The 13,366-nt window shown below is 40.6% G+C and overlaps 1 long non-coding RNA gene across 1 annotated transcript in view; it reads right to left on the bottom strand.

The window, feature by feature from the left end:
- Positions 1 to 13,366, bottom strand: part of LOC129500509 (uncharacterized) — a 67,311-nt gene that overhangs the window by 14,358 nt on the left and 39,587 nt on the right. The window contains exon 2 of the long non-coding RNA XR_008662557.1: positions 4,475 to 4,583. This is a non-coding gene — a long non-coding RNA (uncharacterized LOC129500509). The remainder of the gene's footprint in view (positions 1 to 4,474; positions 4,584 to 13,366) is intronic.

Genomic DNA, 13,366 nt, shown 5'->3' with positions numbered 1-13,366 from the left:
TCTGTCCCAGGCAACCAGTTATTCTACCTAAATTCAGGCACCAGACCTACAAAGCCCTCAAGGGAACAGATGTCATTCTCTCTCCTCTAACTCCCACCGCATCCCAAGAAACAAACATAAGACTGAATCAGCTTCCTAGTACTGCCTAACAGATTTCCATGAGGTCAGTGGTTTAAAACAACACCCATTCATTATCTCATGGTTTTTGTAGACCAGAAGTCTGAATGTATCTCAGATAAGATCTCTGCTCGGGGTCTTCTGTGGTAGAAACCAAGGTATCAACTAGCCTGAGTTTTCATCTGAAGGCTAGGGGGGAACATCCACTCGTGAGCTCACTGAGGATGGTTCACCAAATTCAGTTCTCTGTGGTTGTAGGACTGAGGCCTTCATTATCTCTCTGTGTCAGTTGGGGCCACTCTTAGCTCCTAGAAGCTACTTATATTCCTTGTCATGTGGTCCCCTCCAGCTTCATAGCCACCAACAGGGAATCTCCCCTGCATCAAATACCTCTCACACTTCCAACCTCTTCAAGGACAGAAGTGAGCACTTGTCCCTTTCAAGTGCTCATCTGAGTAGGTTGAGTCCACTAAGGATAATTTCCTTTTCTTAAAGTCACCTGTGCCAAATAACATAACTTTAATCATCATCATATTTGATTGTTTCAGCCACTCTCAAGAAGGGGAGATTATACAAAGGTGAGGGTCAACACAGATCACCTCAGAACTCTGCCTACCACACCGCCTTTCCCAAAGTGTTACCAAAGGTCACAAAAGATGCCTAGATAAGGCATTCTTAACAAAAGTTAGAGCCTGATAAGTCCTAGGCTCTAACTTCACCAGACAGATCCACATGGTCTCATCCGAGGTTCTTTAGTATCAACTAATGTCTTTGATACATTCATGTGTCCTTTCTCAAGGAATGAATCTTCATTTAAGGTCTATTATGAGTTTAGCACTATGTCAAGTGCTAGAGATCATGATGAACAAAAAACATGATCCCTACCCTTGTCTGGTGGGGCAAAATGAATCTGATAATCATAAAATGTAATTGTGCCTTGGACCACTGTAAAGGATGTGAGATCCTATAAAGGGAGAACTTGACCTCATCCAGGGCACAGACTACTTACTATCCACCAAAATCCATTCTCATATTCTGTGCAACTGCACAGCATTTCCCAGATTTTTGCACCCTTTAGGGTGGCCATGCGACAAAGTTCTCTCCAACAAGTACAAGTCAATCAGTTACCATTTCTAGGCCTGGACCGTTAAACTCATCACTCCCATGAGTGATAATGGCATGGCCAAGAGCAACTACGAATCGAGCATTGAGAGTGACAGCCTCGGTCAGCCTAAGTTCCTGAATGATTACGTGGAAATAATCCACTTTCACCCCCAGACCCCCACCACCGTCACCAGCAAAACCAGCCCAGACTATTACAGGGGGAGGAAAGAAATCTCTCTCTTGTTTGAACTATTTCTTTTAGGTCTATTGACTCAGCTATTTAGCCTTCCTCAAGTAATACAGAACTGCATGCCGGCAGGCAAAACAAAACACAACATTCTCTTATCATACATTTATGTAATATGTCTCTTAAAGGCTTTCACATCTAGTAGGAGATTTAATTCTCTCAAAAACCCTATGAGACAAGTAATAGGGCATCTATTATTACACCCACCTGCCAGATGAGGCTCAAAAGAATTCAGTGACTCAGGAAGGTTCCCGTAGGTCATTAGTCATTTCTGGTATCTGTGACTGACTCATCATTTCAATTTGGACAAGTCATCCCTTTCTCTTTTTTTTCATTTATAGGATCATTCCTGTCTTTCCACCTAAGGGGAAGAAATACTATTGGGCTTCTCTATGAAATATTCTGATGGAAAGACAACACAAATGTGATACTTGGTTCTATAAGTTATGTATGCAGGAGAGATATAATTTGGCAATGCCCTCCTAATTATTTACTCTTCAGTACCTTGGATCCATTGGAACCAGATCAATATGCCAAACTATAGGCTACTAAGCATAAACTACTATTAGTCTTAGATCTCAAATCTTAACATCTGAGATAATCTCATCTTTGGTCATTCTTGGTGGGCTCCTTTTGACTTCATGTACTCATCTGCATATGTCCTGTTTGCATCTTTTCAAAAATCATTCATTCATGCATGTGTGCACCCAAATTTTACTGTGTAAAAATCACCATGTTAAGCAATAGGTATCCAAGAGAAAACAATACAGGCACGGTGCTGGCCCTCAGTAAGATTACAGTCTAATCAGAGAAACCAGTATATAGGCAATTTTATATCAGTGTAAATAGTTATCAGGGCAAAGAAGAAACTGAGCAATGAAGACAATGAGAATTGAAACACTCTTTTTACCTCTTCTGGCCTCTAGTTGCATAAACAATGTGGCCTACTTGGGCCAGCAAGGGTTAGGATTATTCAAAAATGTATTATTTCCAAGTTGCCAAGATAGCTATTTTCAGCTTTTGGATGCTGGGGTAGTTTCGCTTTGCTTCTAGGAAATTTGGGGTACATTTGGTACTTAGCTTTAGTACATGGCTGAACTAAGATCTCTAATTCAGGTATCTTTCTAGTCCTTCTAAACTGTTTCTGCTTTGCTTCCTTTTTCTGGTGGAAAAAGATAGAAGGAAGGAGGGAGAGAGAGAGAAAGGGAAAGAGAAAGCAAAGAGGGAAAGAGGGAACATTGTTATAAATGAGAGCTTTGACATTTTGCTTTGTTAAAGATTTATTTATTTGAGAGGAAGAGAAAGAGAGAGCATGTGCATGGGTGCTTGTACACATGCATGAGAGTAGGGGGAGGGGCAGAGGGAAAGGATCTTCAGGCAGACTCCCTGCTGAGCACAGAGGGCTCCCTCTCACGACCCATGAGTGCAGAGGGCTCAGTCTCATGCCTTGAGCTGAAATCAAGAGTCAGATACGTAACCAACTGAGCCACCCAACATTCCAATCATTTGTCCTCACACCCTGACCCGGTAACCGGATGTGCTGTGGGCACTGAATCAACCTGGGAGGCATTTCTGTTCAAGGTCAATGATGCCCCAGAACCATCATTTAGTTTGAGAAAACTATGTCCTTGCCCTGAAAGCCAAAGCAGAAATAAGTGACCCTGTCACCATAGTTCTGCTCCCACTAAGCCTGTTCTATGTACCCAAACAAGTTGGCAGAAGAGCTTCGATCTGAGGCCCAGGGTGAGGAGAGAAACTATATTTGGAAAGGAAAGAAGAACATTTACTGAGTGCTTATTGTATATTTATTATCTGTTATAAGTGCCTCATGACAATTCTCTCATTAAATCCTCACAACTTTATCATGCCATAGTCTTCACCGAGAGTCCCTCCTGCTTGCACCACCTGGCCCAGGGAGGTTAGGGTCTACCATCATGCTCTCCCTGGATCTCTAAATCCAAAAAACAGAGGCAAGCCCCTTGTATACCTAGCCTGGACATTTTTCATGCACCAATCCACACTTAACTAATGAAAAGCTTACCAGAAATTGGATTAGCATGTTAGGCAGATCATAGGCTCAGAAGCATATGGCAATGAGAGTAAAACCATAGGCCTACATGTTTTAATCCCGGTCTTTGTTTCAATCCCCTGCTCATGCCTTTCCCCCTTTCTTCAAGCTTGGGAGACACAGCGCTGATGTTCTTGGCTCCCTACATGTCAACAAGGCACGCCACCGTGGAGCTGAAACCTTGGGGGAACTCAGACCCAAAACATTTGAGAATAGAGCATATGGCTTCCTCGAAGCAGAATGGCACAGTGACATGTGTCTTTACAAACTTAACAGGCTGTAATCTGCTGCAGCTGCTACGGAAAGGCCTGTCTATCTTGGCATTGGACATCCTCTGTTCATAAATTAGCTTTTCAGCTGGGCTTAGGTATGGAAACCAGACAGCTCCTAAAGTGAAAGAGGTTTCTGGAACAGAACTAAAAAGCATATTGAGATGCCTGGCTGAGGATTCATAATTTTTAGGTCTCTTGTTGATCAGTAGAATAGTCATTTCTTTATCAGTCACGGAAGCAGCAGCACAACCATGGAGAAGCATCACAACTTTGCCTACACAGTTATTAGGAAAAATGTCATTCCTTGGCTGCAGAGAAATCTCCAGATACATAGCTAGGGAAGGTTAGGTCCGTAGCATTGTTAGATGCTCTTCTCGATCGACCACCACCAGCTGCCTCACTTCTCACCACAGTCTATTCTAGATGTTTCCAGGTAGCGATGATGCATCACAGCATTTTCACTCTGTTCAACCCCCTCCTGACAGGTGAGTCCTCGCTAGCATGGAAGGTCAGTGACAGCAGAAATCACATTGATCCTGTTGACTATTGTATTCCCACCACTTCGCACAGAACTAGATACATAACAGGCATTTAGTGAGTATTTGTTGAATGGAAAATAAATTCCTTTACTCTTAGGTCAGGTTTCTTCTCTCCCTTTGCACTCACTTTCTCCAGCTGTGGCACATGCTTCCTGGCCTCAGATTTTATTGTACCCAGATGGTTCTTCACAACATGAATTCTCTCAGAATCCGTATTTGCTGCAACCATGTGTTATCTGCAAAAGAAGTACACTACTATTAATGTACCTGCGGTCAAAAAGTGGGGTTGTTCATTGCAGCCCGAGGTGGAAGGAAGATGCCTCTTTCCTTGAGACCATAGGGAGACAGCAGTATTTTAGAATCAGATGACATTTTAAGTGTTTACTATTCCAAAGGGTCTTTCCTCTGCCTAGGTCAGGCTGCTAATCTCTTTCTTCAGATGACTTTTTCTAAGTTTTTCTTTTAAAGATTAATTGATTGATTGATTGATTGATTGACTGATTTGAGAGAGAGAGAGAGCATTGTAGGGAGGGGCAGAGGGAGAGAGAAACTCAGGCAGACTCCCCACTGAGTGCAGGGCCTGACACAAGGCTTGACCTCATGACCCTGAGAACAACCTGAGCTGAAACCAGGAGTCCGACGCTTAGCTGACTGCACCACCCAGGCACCCATAAGGCTTCTTTTATTACCATGAAAGTAGCTACTGCTCATTGTTAGGATGGGGAAAAGAAGAAGGTACAAAAAGTAAAAACAAGATGAATAGAAAACCTCCCCTGGTATCTGTGTCCACACGCTTCCATCTAACTCCCCACATTAGTTCTCCTTTCACTGTAGTTTTTTAATGTAGTATCTACCCCTTGAATGTTGTGGCATTTTTCCTGGGATTCTATCACCTTTTCCCCTCTTCTCTCACATACTGTTCCTGGCTCATCTATGTACTATCAAGGCTTCGGGTACCCTACATGTTATTCAAATGCCCTTAGAATTGGGCTGAATTAAAAAAAAAAAGAATTGGGTTGAATTGAATTGAATTGCTACTCTGTCCTCCTTCCCTTCAAGGCCTGGCCAACAGAGCATGAACACAAACAACACTAGCCAAATAAAACATGCTGTTTATTAATGGCATTAGCAGAGCAGAGCTCTAGCAAAAGCTGGAATGGGAAACACAGCTCAGGCTCAAGGGACCCACTTGCTTCCCAGCCTTGAGCCCCGAGACTCAGCTATGCCAGGAATAAGTAAGCAATAAAGACCGGCACTGCAGAGGCAACCCCAAATCCACTTACAGATCTACCCATGTGGACAAGAATTAGAGGCCTGCCTCACCAGCCCCAACACAGAGGAACAGAGAGGCAGACACAGACAGAGCAAGTTCAACTCCTGATATGGCTTTGCAGTTGCCACTTGGCAGGCCGGTCTGGCCCATGGAAGCAGACAGAGCAACAAAAAGGAATAGCTATTCTTCATACAAGGGGCAAGTCCTTGACTCTCTAACCTGCCAGCAGCACGGATCCAGAGAGTAGGAAAAGAGGAAGGCATGCCATTAATAACACCATGAATACAGTGGCTCTGCCCTCAGAAAAATATAGCCCATTAACTTCAGGTTCTGAGCTACTGATGAACCTTTTCTCTCCCTTAGCAGGGAGTAATGAGGGATGTGAGATGAGACAAAGCACGCTTCCTGGCACTCCCCCAATTAGTCCAATTATCTATGGGCTAAAGCTACTGTGAACAGCCAATACTGCTCCCCAGTACTGCCTGGCACATAGTAGATACTCCAGAGATATTTGTTGACTAAATTAATCAAGAAATGACTCCCAAATCTGTATGTTGTATGTCCAGTCCAGACCCCTGTCATGAACTCCAGTCCACCTTCCCCAAGCCTTCCTTCTTCTATCTCATCTAGTAAATGGAACCACTACCAATACAATCATTCATGTCATTATCTTTCAGCTCTCTCCACCAAGGATGGATCACCCCCAAGAGAAATTAACTTATTACCCAGTAGTCAGAGCCTCCCTCACTCTCCCTTTTATGTTTTTAGCAAGATGGCAAGCAAAAAAATTTTGCTTATTCAAAGAAATTTATCTAGACTTTTGATGTCTAGGAAACATTCCTTGAAGACAACAAAGATTGGATTCACATCCTCTTGCCTTCACTGTATTCCCTTACTTGATGGATAAGTATCCTGCAAACTTCCCTTTTCATACCTTATGAATTATATTTTAGGTCATTAATTCAAATATATAAAATTATCTTGATATTTTTAACCCCAACCCCAAATGAAAACAAAAACAAGGAACTTCCTTGGATACTGTATCTTACACACACATTTCTTAAGCAAATTAAAATTATTCTGCAACTCTTATTATAGTGGTTAAAACTATCTCCCATTGTCTTATTATTCTACCTAATTTTTTTTCTTGGCTTTAAAATTTTGGAAACCATCTTCAACTCTTGAATTACCAGTCAAGAAAAAGGACTATTGGGCAGCCCGGGTGGCTCAGTGGTTTAGCGCCACCTTCAGCCCAGGGCCTGATCCTGGAGACCCAGGATCGAGTCCCGCGTCCAGCTCCCTGCATGGAGCCTGCTTCTCCCTCTGCCTGTGTCTCTGCCTCTCTCTCTCCTCTCTGTGTATTCTCATGAATAAATAAATAAAATCTTTAAAAAAGAAAAAGGACTATTTTCTCTGTGATATGAAATGTTCAAAAGAAAGTTAATAACTTTTTTTGTGTAATTTAAAATTTCTCATTTCCTGTACAAGTTCTCTGAGAGTACCCAAGACTCAAAATATCAACATGAAAGACCCATCTCAACACCAATATCTTATCATACTCCATAGTTTTTAAAAAGTTGCCAACCAGTTCTCATCTTAGCAAGAACCTAGATAATTCACTTACAGAACATCTCATAGTTCACTGGCTTGGTTTTGCTAGAAATGGGTCACAAATGTATAACATGACAAAGAATTCAAAGAAAATAATTAATTATGGTATCAAACAGCACTTGAATCAAAAGAGAACAGTTAACAAGGCTTAACTGCAAAAATACTTTAACGTATGTTAAAGTTAATAAATTAACATATGAAATGCCTAGACAGGGCAGAAATAAAATGTCACCCCTGGTCAGGGGCTATTATAGAAGGAGACTAACATTCATTCATTTATCCCTGATTATTAGAGAAGAATATGATTTCTGCCCAGAAAGGACCTCAGAATGTTTATCCACTGGCCCATAAGGACACTGTCTGCAGTTTATTTTAACTGGAATATTTGAAGAGCCAAAATATTCCATTTGCCAAGTTATAGAAATCAATAAATCTTACTGTATAAACTGGTTCTTGGCATTCTCAGCCATTATTCCTACTTTTTATCATCTGGCCTGCATAAAGCTATTAAAGTAATTCTTTTCAGATTGGGCATTTTTCTGGGGAAAGTATTTGTAATAGCTTCCTTTTAACTTATGAATTTATTCAAATTAAATATCTGCAGGCAGGATCATCTCTGGAATATGAAATACTCGAAGAGTTTATATTCTATAAAGTCAGAGATCTGACTTCAGCGGTGAATCTACCACTTCTCAGCTGGGTGGCCTTGAGTAAATCATGTTTTCTGAGCTGCAAGTTTTTTATTTGTAAGATAGAGATGATGAGGGATCCCTGGGTGGCGCAGCGGTTTAGCGCCTGCCTTTGGCCCAGGGCGCGATCCTGAAAACCCGGGATCGAATCCCACATCGGGCTCCCGGTGCATGGAGCCTGCTTCTCCCTCTGCCTATGTCTCTGCCTCTCTCTCTCTCTCTGTGTGTGACTATCATAAATAAATAAAAAAAATTTAAAAAAATATTATTAAAGATAGAGATGATGACAATACTCACCTCATAAGATTTTGGTGCAAATTTAATGACATTATACATGCAATGAGACAAAGACATGTAGGCACCCCATAAATGCTCTTTTCAAAGAAAGTACAGATGAATAATTTTACATCTTTAAATGAGGAAAGTCTTTCCATGCATGGTGAAAAACAAGAAACCATAAATTAAAATATTAATATGTTTACATAAAACAAAGTTTTTTGAGTAACAAAAATATTTCAGTCAAGAATAAAAGACACTTCAAGAAAAATATTTGCAACATATGTACCAGGAAAAGGGTAAATATGCACAGTGCATCACATTCTTATAAATCAGTATGAAACAGGAAAAAACAGGCAAAGGATATGAATACATAATTCAAAAAAATGGAGCCAATACCTATATGAACAGATGTTCAGCCTCACTAGGAATCAAAGACATATAAATAAAGCAACAGATTGGCTATGATGAAAAAGATGGGTAAAACCCAACATTTGCAGGTGTGGAAGCTGGTAAGTATATTGATTGACCAGATCTTTTTAAAGAGCTCTTTAGTGATATGATCAAAATTTTAAATATGTATTCCCTTCTCTTGGTTATATGATTTTTTTCTGGATATTTTATATGGGTATTATTTCCACAGTTGGACAAAAAAAAATAAAGCTACTTTCATTTTGTAAAATTAAAATAGTTTTTCCCTTATTCTCAGGGTTGTTATGAGAATAGAATTACATTCTCTCCCAAATAAGATCACAGACAGCCTTACAGGGAATGATCATAGCCAAAATGATTACTAATATCCATGTGGTACCTCATAAATGGCAAAAGTACTGCCACTTACCTCAATTCTCATAACTGCTATTCATAAACAGAGCTGGAACTCTCATTGCTCCACTAGGAATGAGCATGAGTCTAGAGGCTCTTTTTATCCACAGGTGGCATCAGGCATTGCCCCATGGACTGGAAAAATGGGAAGGGGGCCAAAATTCAGGAACCTGGACCATCTTCTCCACTGGCCATCCCCTAGGGGCACTCAACTATCAGTAAGTTAATACCTATATAGCACCTTTAGGCTCTTTTGCCTATGGTTCTTTTGCCTACTGCAATATATTGCATAAAAGGGACTGCTTGCCATCTGTTGAATTTTAAAAAGAACTGCTCCTCATTGCAACTTTATGAAATCAGTCTTGTTCTTTAAGATCCTTATCAGATCTGTCCATGGGATGTGAGAATTGCCCCTTCCTGCCAGTAAGAGCTTAAATTTACACTCCTATCTATGACCCCATCAGAAATCATGATGACCAAAATTAGGATTGGGCAAACTGCTCTGCAGTTATATCCCAGATCCCAGTCTTCACCTCATCCACCCACACCATTATACTTGTCAGGCTACTTTCCTACATTAGGTACCAATATGCTTATCTTCTTTCCCTCTCACATTTTTTCAAAAAGATACTGGAGAAAAAAATACACAAGCCTTCTGAGACTCCTTCATACTAAAGTACAAATGAGGCCAAAACCAATGGCATTTCATACCCACAGGATAAAAAAAAATCTAAGGTAATATATAGTGAGGTTACTATAAGTACGATCTCAGTGTATTCAATTATTTGCAAAATATTTTGAGGTGAGAAGCTGTTTCTGACATCGTATTAATAATGGTGGTGCCACACAACATTGACCAGAGGACCTAGGCCCAGATTTAGCTAGATTTGGGTATTTAAACATTATTTATCAGTATATCTTTTTTTAAAAAAAGATATTTATTTATTTAGTTACTTAGTTATTTAGTTACTTAGTTATTTATTTAGTTATGAAAAACACAGAGAAAGAGGCAGAAACATAGGCAGAGGGAGAAGCAAGCTCCCTGCAGGGAGCCTGATGCAGGGCTCAATCCCAGGACCCCGAGGTCATGACCTGAGCCAAGGCAGACACTCAACCACTGAGCCACCCAGGTGCTGTATTTATCAGTATATCTTGAAAGTTAGGGAATTTTCCTGAAATACACCGTAATCTTCTCTATGGGACCTTAAACCTCACCAGCAATTGACTGTGAATAGCTGGTATAAGCATTATGTTTACTTAGAATGTCCTGGAAAACCTTAAGAGACTCAGAATTTCTTTAAAGTCTTAAAAAAAGAATATGCCAAAGTAGAGGGGTAGCAACTTTTCAGCCTGAAATAAATCGTAGGAACTACTATGCACTCAATTACAAAAGAGCTCTATTAATGAAATCTTTCATTTTCTGTATCAACAAAAGGTCAAGTAAACTACAGTGAAATAGTATGGAATCAGTAAGAATGACAATGTAAACTATTATTTGAGGGCACAGAAAGCTGTCCATGATATATATTTTGAAGTAGGTTAGAAGTATGGATATTGCAACCCCATTTTTTAAATGTATGTAACAGGGCATTGTTTTCAAGGAGGAAGAATTAAGCCAATGTGTTTTCATTCTCATTAATCCATAATTCCAAGTCACCCTATGGCTCCAATATCGAGATCCCTGTCGATGGCCTCAGGTTCTACCCTAGGGTAGAGAGGACACTACTTCCAAAAGTAGAAATCTATCCTAAGACGGCCCCTTCCAAAGTGGTTACTGAAAAAATAAGGGAAAGGAGATAAAGGATGCAGATTTGTGCAGGCATTCTCTCCAGGGGCTGACGGCTCAGAGGTGAGAAGGTGGGAGCCTATGTAGTGCACAGGTTGAGGAAAATGCCTAAGGCAAAGGGACTTTCACCTGCTTCCTTTAAGTAACACTGAATTGCTGCTAAGTTTTTTCTGTACTTAATAATCACCACACACTGTTGGAAAATTAAGAGGATATATGGTTCCCATTGTATCCCAGTATCGTACACACAAAAATAAACACACACAATTATGTTCAGGAGATGGGGAAAATATCATTTGCCCAGTAGCGATAACAGAAGTTGGAGCTGGATAAATAATGTGGCATGGGACTTAGAGCAGGCACTCTTCCAACCTGATTTGGCAGCAAATCTTTCTCCCTCATCGTAAACACAGGCTCCATCTCACTTCAAAGCTCTGGCCACTTTTGGCCACCAGAAACCGAACCAGTTCTCCAAACTAGACAAAAGACCATCTACTGGTTTCAATTAGTCATTAAAAGTGCTCTGTTAAGTAGAAAGAATATGTTCAGTGACCAACCCGAAGAAGAATCTTCCCTAAGGAAATTTTGCTAGATTCTCTAACAGCACAGCAAAAGAGAGGTTCTAGACAAAGCAGCTATGATTAGCAAAGAAAAAGAAAAAAGAAGGAAAATATCATGGTGTAGGTTTCAAAACTGTCTACGTGCCATGTAACACAATCACATGTTGCCAAATGCAGTCAGGCTATGGAAATCATGACCTGTAATCATTAAAAATAGGGTTTAATGCCTTTCCATTGCCCACAAATTTAAGACAGATGACATGACTAGCCCCATCCCAGCCAAGATAGACAAGACTTTTGGGTTTAGGGTTTTTTTGTTTTGCTTTTTGTTTTTTGTTTTTGTTTTTTTGTCGTTTTGTTGTTTGGGGGGGTTGTGGGTTTTTTTGTTTTGGTGTGTTTTGTTTTGTTTTGTTGCCTCTCATTATTCCCAGAGTATGATTTCTAAGAACTAAAACCTTTACAAATGTAACTAACCCTTCCAACTAACTGGAGTTGCCAATTGGTTCAGAGCCTAAGACCATGTCCAGGGAGTTCTATAAATTTTGCATAATGCCAAATACATAATCCTTGTTTCTAAACTTTCTCAATATGCTTTGACAATGGCAAGACAAAGGGAAAATTGTTATTGCAGCTAAAGCAATTGTTCAATGGAGCCCAGACTTGTGGAACTGTGATGACTACATTTAAAAACTTAGATTCTTCAGGGCAGCGCGGGTGGCTCAGCGGTTCAACCCAGGGCATGATCCTGGGGACCCAGGATCGAGTCCCACATCGGGCTCCCTGCATAGAGCCTGTTTCTCCCTCTGCCTGTGTCTCTGTGCCTCTCCCTCTGTGTGTCTCTCATGAATGGATAAATAAAGTCTTAAAAAAAAAAAAAACTTAGATTCTGCCCTCTTAGGTATGACATGGACCAAGGTCCTACATGGGGCACATGCACAGATTCCAAGGCCTTCTGTCTGCTGAGGAACCATGAAGCTAAGAGTCAAAACTCCTGACTTTAATTCTGATACTATATTTGATTCACTTATGCCCAAGTTTTGCTAAACATCACCATCCAATACCACTTAAATGTTTGGAAATCCTCTAATATGTTCCGTGACTGAATTTTCCCTTTTTTTTTTCTTGGAAATGCCAAAAGGGCTCAGTCACCTATGTAGTTGACTAATAACAAAAGCTGGAAAGCTACAAGAGAAAGTATTTCAAATATCCTTGCATGACTATTTAAGCCAAGCTTAGTTTTCTGTTTTCTGCAAATCAATATTGAAAGTAGTTTCTTTTTTTCTAAGCACATGTTCTAACGGTGAGGCAATTTCAGATAAGAAGTACTAACTGAAAACCATGTAGCAATGTAGTACTATAACTACACTGCAAAATAAAAACAAGCAAATGAGATTTAGCACCTGCCCTTGAGAATCTGTAATTCATTTGTTCAAGTTAAATGTATTTTTTTAATTTTTATTTATTTATGATAGTCACAGAGAGAGAAAGAGAGAGAGGCAGAGACATAGGCAGAGGGAGAAGCAGGCTCCATGCACCGGGAACCCGACGTGGGATTCGATCCCGGGTCTTCAGGATCGCGCCCTGGGCCAAAGGCAGGCGCCAAACCGCTGCGCCACCCAGGGATCCCAAGTTAAATGTATTTAGCATTTACTATAGGACAGAAGAGCCACGATCCCTGCCTTCACAGAGCACACAGAATGGTGGAATGATCGATAATTAAGCAATTACATGGAGTGCCTGGGTGGCTGGGTTGGTTGAGCATCTAAATTTGATTCCAGGTCAGGTCATGATCTCAGGGTTGTGAGATCGAGCCCTGAGTCGGGTTCCATGCTCAGCTCAGAGTCTGTTTGTCCCTCTCCCTCCCTTTGCATGTGTTCACACATGTTCTCTCTCTCTCTCTCTCTTTCTCTCTTTCTCTCAAATAAATAAAATCTTTTAAAAAATAAAATCAAATAGGGGCACCTGAGTGGCTCAGTTGTTGAGCGTCTCCCTTTGGCTC

Source organism: Nyctereutes procyonoides, unplaced genomic scaffold (genome assembly GCF_905146905.1).
Source record: "Nyctereutes procyonoides isolate TBG_1078 unplaced genomic scaffold, NYPRO_anot_genome, whole genome shotgun sequence".
NCBI lineage: Eukaryota > Metazoa > Chordata > Mammalia > Carnivora > Canidae > Nyctereutes > Nyctereutes procyonoides.
The sequence above is the reverse complement of the archived record's forward strand: the minus strand, read 5'-3'. Positions and strand labels throughout refer to the sequence as shown.